This window comes from Chelonia mydas, chromosome 23 (genome assembly GCF_015237465.2).
Source record: "Chelonia mydas isolate rCheMyd1 chromosome 23, rCheMyd1.pri.v2, whole genome shotgun sequence".
NCBI lineage: Eukaryota > Metazoa > Chordata > Testudines > Cheloniidae > Chelonia > Chelonia mydas.
The window spans coordinates 10,404,116-10,413,625 of NC_051263.2; the positions used below are offsets into that span (position 1 = coordinate 10,404,116).

At 49.4% G+C, this 9,510-nt stretch overlaps 1 pseudogene; it reads right to left on the reverse strand.

Moving 5' to 3' along the window:
- Positions 1-264: 264 nt before the first annotated feature.
- On the reverse strand, positions 265-9,301 carry LOC122463694 (annotated as a pseudogene).
- Between the last annotated feature and the right edge of the window lie 209 nt (positions 9,302-9,510).

Genomic DNA, 9,510 nt, shown 5'->3' on the forward strand with positions numbered 1-9,510 from the left:
ACACTATGTTGCTTGCAGATTGCACACTGTCGACAGTAATGTTGGGCTACAGAGGAAAAATTTGGTGCATACCAGTCTTGTTTAACTGCAGCAATCATCCCTCCCTTTGCTCACGTGTGCCATTGTGTGGTGCACGCAAGCAAAGTAGGGCAAGAGCACCTTCAGTGCAACCAGGCGGCTGTCCAGGTAGCGCCACAGGTGATCAGGGAGCAAAGTGCATCCAGCAACACTCCAAGAACATTTTTTGGCTTTCTGTGCCACGTCCTAGATCTTGGCAAGGTCCTCAGGGGAGGCCAGCAGAGGTTGCTCAATCATGGCAAGAGTGTACGCAGCCTAAGAGGGAGAAAGGGCCACAGTTTTGGCTGCTGAATCAGCCAAAGCATTTCCACGTGTAACTTCATCATGAGGGGTTGGTGAGCAATACATTTTACAACACCAACAGCTTTGGGCAACAGAAGGGCATCCAAAAGAGCAGACACATATGTGCCATTTTTAATAGGGGAACCAGAGGATGTAAGGAAGCCTCTGTGTTTCCACAGTTCACCATAGTCATGTACTACTCCAAAAGTGTAGCGGTAATCAGTATAAATAGTAACAGCTTGATCCTGTGCCAAAATACAGGCTTGGGTCAAGGCAACGAGTTCGGCAACCTGGGCTGAAAATACAGAGGGAAGGAGGGCACTTTCAATGACAGAATACAAAGAGCATACTGCATAGCCAGCAACCATATTTCCCTTAGATTTTCGCAAACAAGAGCCATCTACAAAATAAATGGGTTCAGGGGTCTATAAAGGCACATCCATGAGGTCTTCCCTTGGATGGGTAAGGATAGAAATCACAGACACACAATCATGGGGCTCTCCATCCTCTGGCAATAAGGAAGCCGGATTTAAAATGGGACAGTGCGTCAGGGTAATATGAGACAAGGATAGCAGAACAAGTTCGTATTTGGTGAGGTGAGAAGTAGACAGATGTTGAGTCTCAGATTTTAACAGAAGAGCAGCCACAGCATGAGGTACTGCAACAGTCAAGGATGACCCTAGGACTATGGATTCAGACAACTGCACAGACAGAGCAACTGCCGCTACAGCCTCTTCCCCCTGAGGCCCCACCTGCACTCAGCACTGAGGCCTCATCCTGCTCGGTCTCTTTCGCCCTGAGGCCCCCTGGGGGAGGAGGGGGCAGAGAGGAGCAAGCGGTGAGCAGTGCCTGGGGGAAAAGAGGTTGAGTGTGGGTGGAGCTGGGGGGAGGGTCACGATATGGGTGCCTCTACCATTGTAAACCCAGTACTGCCCCGAGTGCCTCTAAGAGGCAATACTTTCCACTCGCAAGCATGGAGTTTGTGTATAACAAAAAGAAAACTTCTATTAAAAGGGAACCCAGCATTAATTTGGGGAAACAACACAACCCTGATTTGAAAGAATGCAACCATAAGCAAATCTCTCTCTTTCTCTCTCTCTCTCTCCTTCTCTCTCTCTCTGGTATCGGTGCCACTAGATGGGACACAACACCGCACCCGGGAGGTCTGTGGGTTACACAAACATCCGCCCACCCCACAGCACTGTGAGGTCTGACGCCTTTTCCGGCAGCCATATTACGAGAGCAGCAGCCATGAACCAAGCAGCAGAAAGTCACATCCTCACATTCCATCTAAATTACATTAAAACAATGTAATATTGTTCTGTTAAGAAGGAGATTCTGTCCTAATAGTGCCCACCCTCACTAGATAATGAAACAGATCTTAAGATGTTTAAAGAAAACTTTGTTTGACAGCATTCTGTCTGACAAGGAAACACTCATCAACGGTTGTGGGTGTGAAATCTCTACTTCTTTATTGTTTTGTCTTTATGGGCCCCGCTTCTCTACTGTTTTTCTGTATGGCTTCTGTCTGGTTCTTTGTTTCTGTCTGTTATCTAACTAATTTTGCATGTTTTAAATCAACTAAGAAGGTGGAGTATGATTGGTTAAAGAAATGTTTCACAAAATGTTAGGATTGGTCAAAGAATTATTTTGTAATAGTTTAGTAAAATGGTTGAGGTAGAGCTAAGCGGGACTCAAAGTTTCACTATAAAAACTGAGATCCAAGAAGGAGACCATCTGGGGAAAAGAAAGGGAAAGGAAAAGAAGAATAAGAAGGAAAGACCTGGAAGAAGAACTCACAACCTTGGTGTGTAGCAACCAGAACCCAGATGAGATGAACCTGGCCTGGCCAACAGGGAAAGTCCGCCTGTGTGTCAGCATTGTATGCTTAGCATGTGTATTCTGCTTGGTGACTGTTAATAACTAGAGGGTAAGGATATTATTGTGTAAGACTCTTTCACTGATAAAAGGTCTTGTAAAAGAGTATGCCCCGAGCTCTGGGAACTGGGTAAGGGTGGGTGCCATACAGTGTGCGGGCAGTGTCCTTTGCCTCAGTTTCCCACCGTGCAGTGTCTGAGGAGCAAACATCCCTGTAACATGCCCCTTCCCTTGCCCTTTGCTTCACCCCACTCACAGTTGGCTGTCCTTGGTCAGGGAGGGCCCAGAGTTCAGAGGTGTGTTCACGTGGGTTCACCTCCCACCCCTGAAAGCGTGGGAGGGGGGCTCTGAGCATCATGCTGCAGCCATGCACCTCGGCAGCTGGGTCACGGCCACTGCTAACTCTGCCACCGAACTCTGCTACAGTCACTGTTATCTCTGTCACCACTCAGCTCTGCCGTTGCTGCTTACTACCCCTTCTGCAGCACCACGGTCCAAGGGCCCCCACCTAGCCCCGCTCTCAATGATTTCACCAGGAGACTTTTCATCATCTTCACTGCAGCACTGTCCCCACACTGGGTCTCAGGCCTAACCCCTCGACCTACTCACCAGTGACTTCTGCTCTAGCAACCAGAAACAAGAACTCTCTACTGAACCCAATCATCTCTGTTGCGGACAACACAAAACAACCCCTCCCCTCCCTTTTACAGGGATTTGGCATCCCTGCCTCATGGTTGGCAGGTGAGGTTCAGTGTAAGGGGACCCCCCTTTAATCAGGGCAGACTAAGTTCCTTTACTGCCCCTTACTCATGGAATAAGGAAAGAACATTTCAACATTCAATATGAAAGTGAATTATAACCCCAAACCAGCCAAAACTGATCCCTTTGGCAGAGCAGGTTTGTCTGCTGATCCCCCAGGGGAAGTAGGGGTGCCTATGCCAGCAGTTCTCAAACTGGGGGGTCACAACTCCTGAAGGGGTTGTGAGTTTATTACGCGGGGGTTGTGAGTACATGGGCAAAACAGAGAGCAACTTCTATAAAATATATAACTTAAAACTAGCGTTTTAGAACAATTACAAACACCTTTCTGTCACAAGGTAGTGTATTTACTTCAAAATGTATTGTAGATGTATTATGCAGTGATCCTTGTTCCTAAATGAAATATACATTTGTATTATCACCACTGTAAGGAAATTGGGGACTGCAGTCTCGTACATGCAGGTTTGTTGTCTTGAGATTTAAAGGTGGGTCAGAGACAACATTAGAGGGCTCGATCGTTCAGCAGCTGAAGAGCTGCATTAAATCACAGACAAATCAGAACATTGAGCCTGGCCCACCCCCAAAAAAGCAATTTATAATTTAACAGTCAGACACACAGGTGGGGCAGCACTGGTGGGAGCTATAGCCATCCCAAAATTTGTCTTAGCCCCCCCACAGCCACCTCTCCTAGTGCAAAGGTTAAACATTATGCAGATGTGCGGGTAGCATGGTAGAGCAGTGCCACCCTTACTTCTGCAGTTCTCAGCTGCTGCTGGCGGTGGTGCTGCTGTCCGAGCTGGGTGCCCGGCCAGTAGCCGCCGCTCTCTGGCTGCCCAGCTCGGAAGGCAGCGCGGCTGCCAGCAACAGCACAGAAGTAAGGGTGGCAATGGCGTGTCAATCTAAGAACACAAGAACAGCCATACTGGGTCGCACCAAAGGCCCATCTCGCCCAGTATCCTGTCTTCCGACAGTGGCCAATACCAGGTGCCTCAAAGGGAATGAACAGAACAGGGAATCATCAAGTGACCCATCCCCTGTCGCCCATTCCCAGCTTCTGGCAAACAGAGGTGTTGCTGGCACCCAGTGACAGAGGCAAGCAACAGCAGGGGTTCGTTGCCTGGTGTGCGTCACCCAATAAACACAACGGGGTGGAGAAGCAGAAAAGTTTATTTGAAGTTCCAAAGAAGGTACAGGGAGAAAAGAATCTCAAATCCTGCACACTGAGCAGGCAGAGTCACATACCTTTATACTTCTTATCTCTATTGCATTACACATCAGCCAAGTAAAACTGCTTATATGGGTTACAACAATACTTTTTCCGGCAACCTTTAACAAGCATTTTAGCAATTCAAAACAACAGCACAGCCTGCTTAGCCTTGCGATTAATGAGGCAAATAAGCGGTTATGGACTTGTAGCTGATTCCTGCCGTTATCCTAACTTGGCGCCAGCAAAACCTACACGAAACAGCTCTATCTGCAGCTGCAGCATTATTTTGGGAGTACAAGGGCTTTCTCAGGCCAGCCAGGACTGAATTCTGTGAAGGGAGGTTGAGAAGGGCACCTCGGCCTAGAGCGAAGAGACTTCCTCGACACTCATGGTCTTCCATCCCCTCAACTTAACTAGTGGCCATGCCCTGGGACCCCAACAGAGGTTAGGGACACCATCTCTGCTCATCGTGGCTAATAGCCATTGATGGACCTATCCTCCATGAATTTATCTCGTTCTTTTTTGAATGCTGTTATAGTCTTTGGCCTTCACAACATCCTCTGGAAAATTGTTCATCAGACTGACTGTGTGTTGTGTGGAGAAATACTTCCTTTTCTTTGTTTTAAACCTGCTGCCTACTAATTTCATTTGGTGACCCCTAGTTCCTGTGTTATGAGAAGGAGTAAATAAAAATTCCTGATTTACTTTTTCCACACCAGTCATGATTTTATAGACCTCTACCATATCCCCCCTTAGTTGTCTCTTTTCCAAGCTGAAAAGTCCCTGTCTTATTAATCTCTCCTCATATGGAAGCTGTTCCATACCCCTACTCATTTTTGTTGCCCTTTTCTGAACCTTTTCCAATTCCAATATATCTTTTTTGAGATGGGGGCAACCACATTTGCATGCAGTATTTAAGATGTAGGCGTACTATGGATGTATATAGAGGCAATATGATCTTTTCTGTGGGTGCAATTATGGACTCCTCAGAGCTTGGCCCTGCATTCGGTGATGGCCGCCTCTGTCCCTGTGCAGTGGACATCATTCAGCCAGATGGGGTCAGAGCCTTGTCCAAACTGCGCTCTTCCTGGGGCTGATAATGCCGTCCCGCAGCCCAGCTGCCTGCACACTACTCCGGCCTCACATAAGTCCCAGCTGTAATCACACACGGTTCCCCATTATTGGTTATGAAGCACTTTGACTCTTCCTGTGCAGCGACTCTGGCTGTTCACCAGTCTGAGCTGGGAGTGCTCTGAAATGGTCAAATCCACCAATGCACCACAGGCATTACCACGGAGCTGTACCGAGGCCAGAGCTAAAAGGAAAAGGTGGCCGCTACCTTTGCGGGAGTGTCGGACGATGATTTTTTTAAAGGAAGGATGAAAAAGTGGCAATGAATGAAACTTAGAAATGATAATGTGCCGGGTAGTTGAAATGCCGATGTCGGTTTGCAGCAGCTCAGTGTCAGACACATAGCAGAGCAGCTCTTCAAAAATTGCCTCTTTTCATTACAGTTAATGGCGTGTTTCCCATTTTTAGCCTTTTTTGGCACCTGTTTCCAAGAATCTTGGGTTCTGAATCACTTCCCACACTGCTGTACATTAGCCAAGATGGGCAGGCATGGTGTCCCTAGCCTCTGTTTGCCAGAAGCTGGGAATGGGCGACAGGGCATGGATCACTTGGTGATTCCCTGTTCTGTTCATTTCCTCTGAAGCAGTTGGCATTGGCCCCTGTCGAAAGACGGGATACTGGTTTAAATGGACCTTTGGTCTGACCCAGTCTGGCCGTTCTTATGTTCTGACATATGCTAATGAGGACAACAGCAATTGGATGTCGGTACATCTCTTTATTAATTTAGAAAATAATATTTTAAAATGACTCTTGATAGCATGAAACTGACGTATTTCTGAGTGACACGAGTATTCTTAGCCTAAAAGTTCCTCTAGGGGGCAGGTCACACCCACAGCCGGCTCTCTATGCCAGTTCCTCATAGCGCTTGGTTGAGGGTCTTAGTCCTGCTCTTTGTCCTGGGCCCAGCAGGACTAATCTAACCTAAAGCTCCAGAATGAGGATCCGCTTCCCTCGCAACATGGAGCTCTCTCCCATAGGGGTAAAGCTGGAGACAGAACTTGCTCGGGCTGTAGAGTAAACTGCCTCAGGAACTAAGAACCATCACAGACCTTAACACCCTCCACTCTCAGTGCCAGCAGCACACCTCTGACCCGCCTTCTCCAGCACAAACACAGGGGAGTGTGGCCATCGGCTAGCGCAAGGCGTTCCGCCACATCAGCGATGAGGACAGGATGAGAACTACAGGTGGCTGAAACTTGAAAATTCCAGTTTGCAGGACCAAACCAAATCATTTTGAAATTTCCCATGAATTGTAAATTCTGAAAAAATTCAGTTTCAGAAAATTCTCATTTTCTTATTTTGTTTTGGAATTTCAAACTTTTGTTTCAAATTCTGCCTGATGCGGTTATATTCATGCGCATATTATTTGTATGTTATTTTTTGACTTGTCAGTAGTACAAGTGACTAATATGCACCACTACCACTGACAAGTCAGGATCTGACATAATAGTTGAAATATTCTGTTATTGTTATATTATTATATGTTCTATTGCTGGTCTATTGGCTCTTTTTAAAATCATTAGGGGCAGCTGCTACTTAGTATTGATTAAGAATATTATCTTTTATTTTATGTCACAGTTGTAATGAAGGACTTTGAGCTGCAGCCGTGCTCCCTGCAGCACAGCGCCACCTAGGCCCAGCACTGACTGCGAAGGGAGAGTGCCCCTCAGTGAGCTCACCCACCCCATTCTTTGCAAACCAGGCCCACTGATGCCAGGCTGGGTCACTGAGGCCAGCACTGACTGTGAGGGGAGAGCGCCCCCTGCTGAACCACCACCCCTGCAGTACAGGCCCCCTATCACCATGCAGGAAATTATATATGTGAGGGTTACCTGAGCACACAACACTGGCATCTTCTTCATGGGTACAGTTATGGTCTCCCCAAAGTCTAGCCCTGCACTCGGTGAGGGAAGCTTCTGCTCCTGTGCAGTTAATCTCATCCAGCCAGATGGGGTGAGACCCGTCTCCAAACCAAGCTTTGTCTGGGACTGATACTGCCCCACACGCCAGCTGCCTGCACACGACTTTGGCATCATTAATATCCCAGCTGTGATCACACACTGGCTCCCCACTGCTGGTCATGAAGCACCTCGAGTCGGCCAGCGCAGTGACTTGGGCTGTTCACCAGGCGGAGCTGAGTGTGTTCTGAAATGGTCAATGGTCAAACCTACGAACGCCCCAGGAGAAAAAAAGACTAACCAGTAAAATCCACTCCAGGGGGATGCTGTAATTATCCCCCCAACCAAGTGCACTAACCCAGGAAATTCAATGTTAAGGTGAAACTGCAAAGAACGCTCAGCATGTTACGATCTGGGAGGTCACAGCTAAGCACTAATCAACCTTAACTCTGCCCTGCAGTGACTGCGGGGTTTGGACAGCACTGGTCTCTCAGGTGCATGTGTGGCCCAGTGGGCATGTTACAGAGCTGGGAATTCTGTGGATTGTATGGAGCCAGATTGAGGGCTTGTGAAAAGCCCCTTCTAGCCCCCCAACAGTCAGCAGCACAGGGCAGAGTTGAGGCTGCCTAGCTTGGCTGTGCTTGAGATGCCCGTGCCCATGGGGATGGGACCAGGAACCCAACGAACAAGCCACATCACCAGCTGCAGGGCCCAGAGATCCCACCCATGCTGGGAGCACCCCTACTGCCGTCGGGGGAAGACCTGCCAGCATGGGACAGCCCCTCTGCAACAGGAGCTAGGAGCGGGCAGGGACCCACTCCATCCAGTGGGGAGAGCTGTCGACCTCCCAGCAAAGGGCCCCCTCCTGCCATTGTCCCCCAGCTCTTCTGACCAGCCGAGGTGGGTGGAGGGCTGTGGGGGAGCGTGTGTTGTGCCTGCGTGGTTGTGGGCAGACAGTGGTTATTGCTGTGGCATAGTGGGGTGACTCCATTATCCAACCTCCATGTCGACTCCCCTGCTCCAATCCTACCCGGTGATGAATCGTGGTTTCCCCTTCTCACGGGCTGGCCCTTGGCTCCGTACGATGCCCTAGAGATCACAGGGGCTGTCTGGCCCTTCGTGCACCTGGCCACGAGCTGGAGGCACTGAGTGCAGAGAACACAGGGCCCGCTGGACCAAAGGTGGGACACCCCAGAACGGGGAGAGCATTGGGAGTGCTCCCGAGGGGCCTGAGCATGGTTTCCTTAGAGGGAGTGGGGGGTGTCCCAGGCCAGCACATGGCTGGGAAGGTCCATGTGGGAGCTCAGCATAGGGAGCAGGGCTGGGGTGGGGCTGTCTAGCCTGAAAGCAGAGTCCCAGAGGGGACCGTGATGCTGGGGAAAGGGACCAGAGAGGACATGGGAAGCGCAGAAGGGGAGACTTCATTTGAAACACCAGTTGAGAGATGTATGAGTATCCCCAGGTCACACCCAGAAGGGAAACTGAGGCCCCATAGCACACCTCAGTGTGACAGCTTTGTTGGACATGTTACAGTCATTCACTCCACTCCCAGCAGCACAACACCTCCAGTGCTGCTCTGGGGCATTGGGGCGAGAACTGACTATGGGGGGGAGAACGTCTCCACCTCCTGCACAATAAGACAGGGGTTAATATTACCTGAGCAGTCAACACCGGCATCTTCTCTGTGGGTACAGTTCTTGCCTCCCCAAGGACTAGCTCTGCATTCAGAGAGGGAAGTTTCTGTCCCAGTGCACTTAACCTCAGGCAGCCAGATGGGGTCAGACCCTTCTCCAAACTCAGCCAGCCCTGGGGCTGATAACGCCGTCCCACAGCCCAGCTGCCTGCACACAGCTCCGGCATCCTGTAATTCCCAGCCCCCATCACACACGATTCCCCACTGCTGGTTATGAAGCACCTCGACTTTCCCAGTGCAGTGACTCGAGCCATTCACCAGCCAGAGCTGAGCGTGCTCTGAAATTCTCAAACCTACAAGTGCAACGTGGGAATAAAGACTCAGAGAGGGGAAGATCAGGTCTGAGCCATGAACGTCCTTTCTAGCATCCTCCATGTCTATGTATCTTTACAGCGGGATGTTCCCTGTCTCCTGGGAGCCTGGAGGCAACCAGACCTTTGTCCCTGAGCCAGGGCTTAGGACGTGAGTTTCAACAACGGAAAACAAATTACAAATAAAGGTAACAAATTCCCTGCAGCCCAGACTATTTACAACAAGGGCTTCACAAGAAATATGAAGATTTCCTTCTTGAGAACATACCTCCC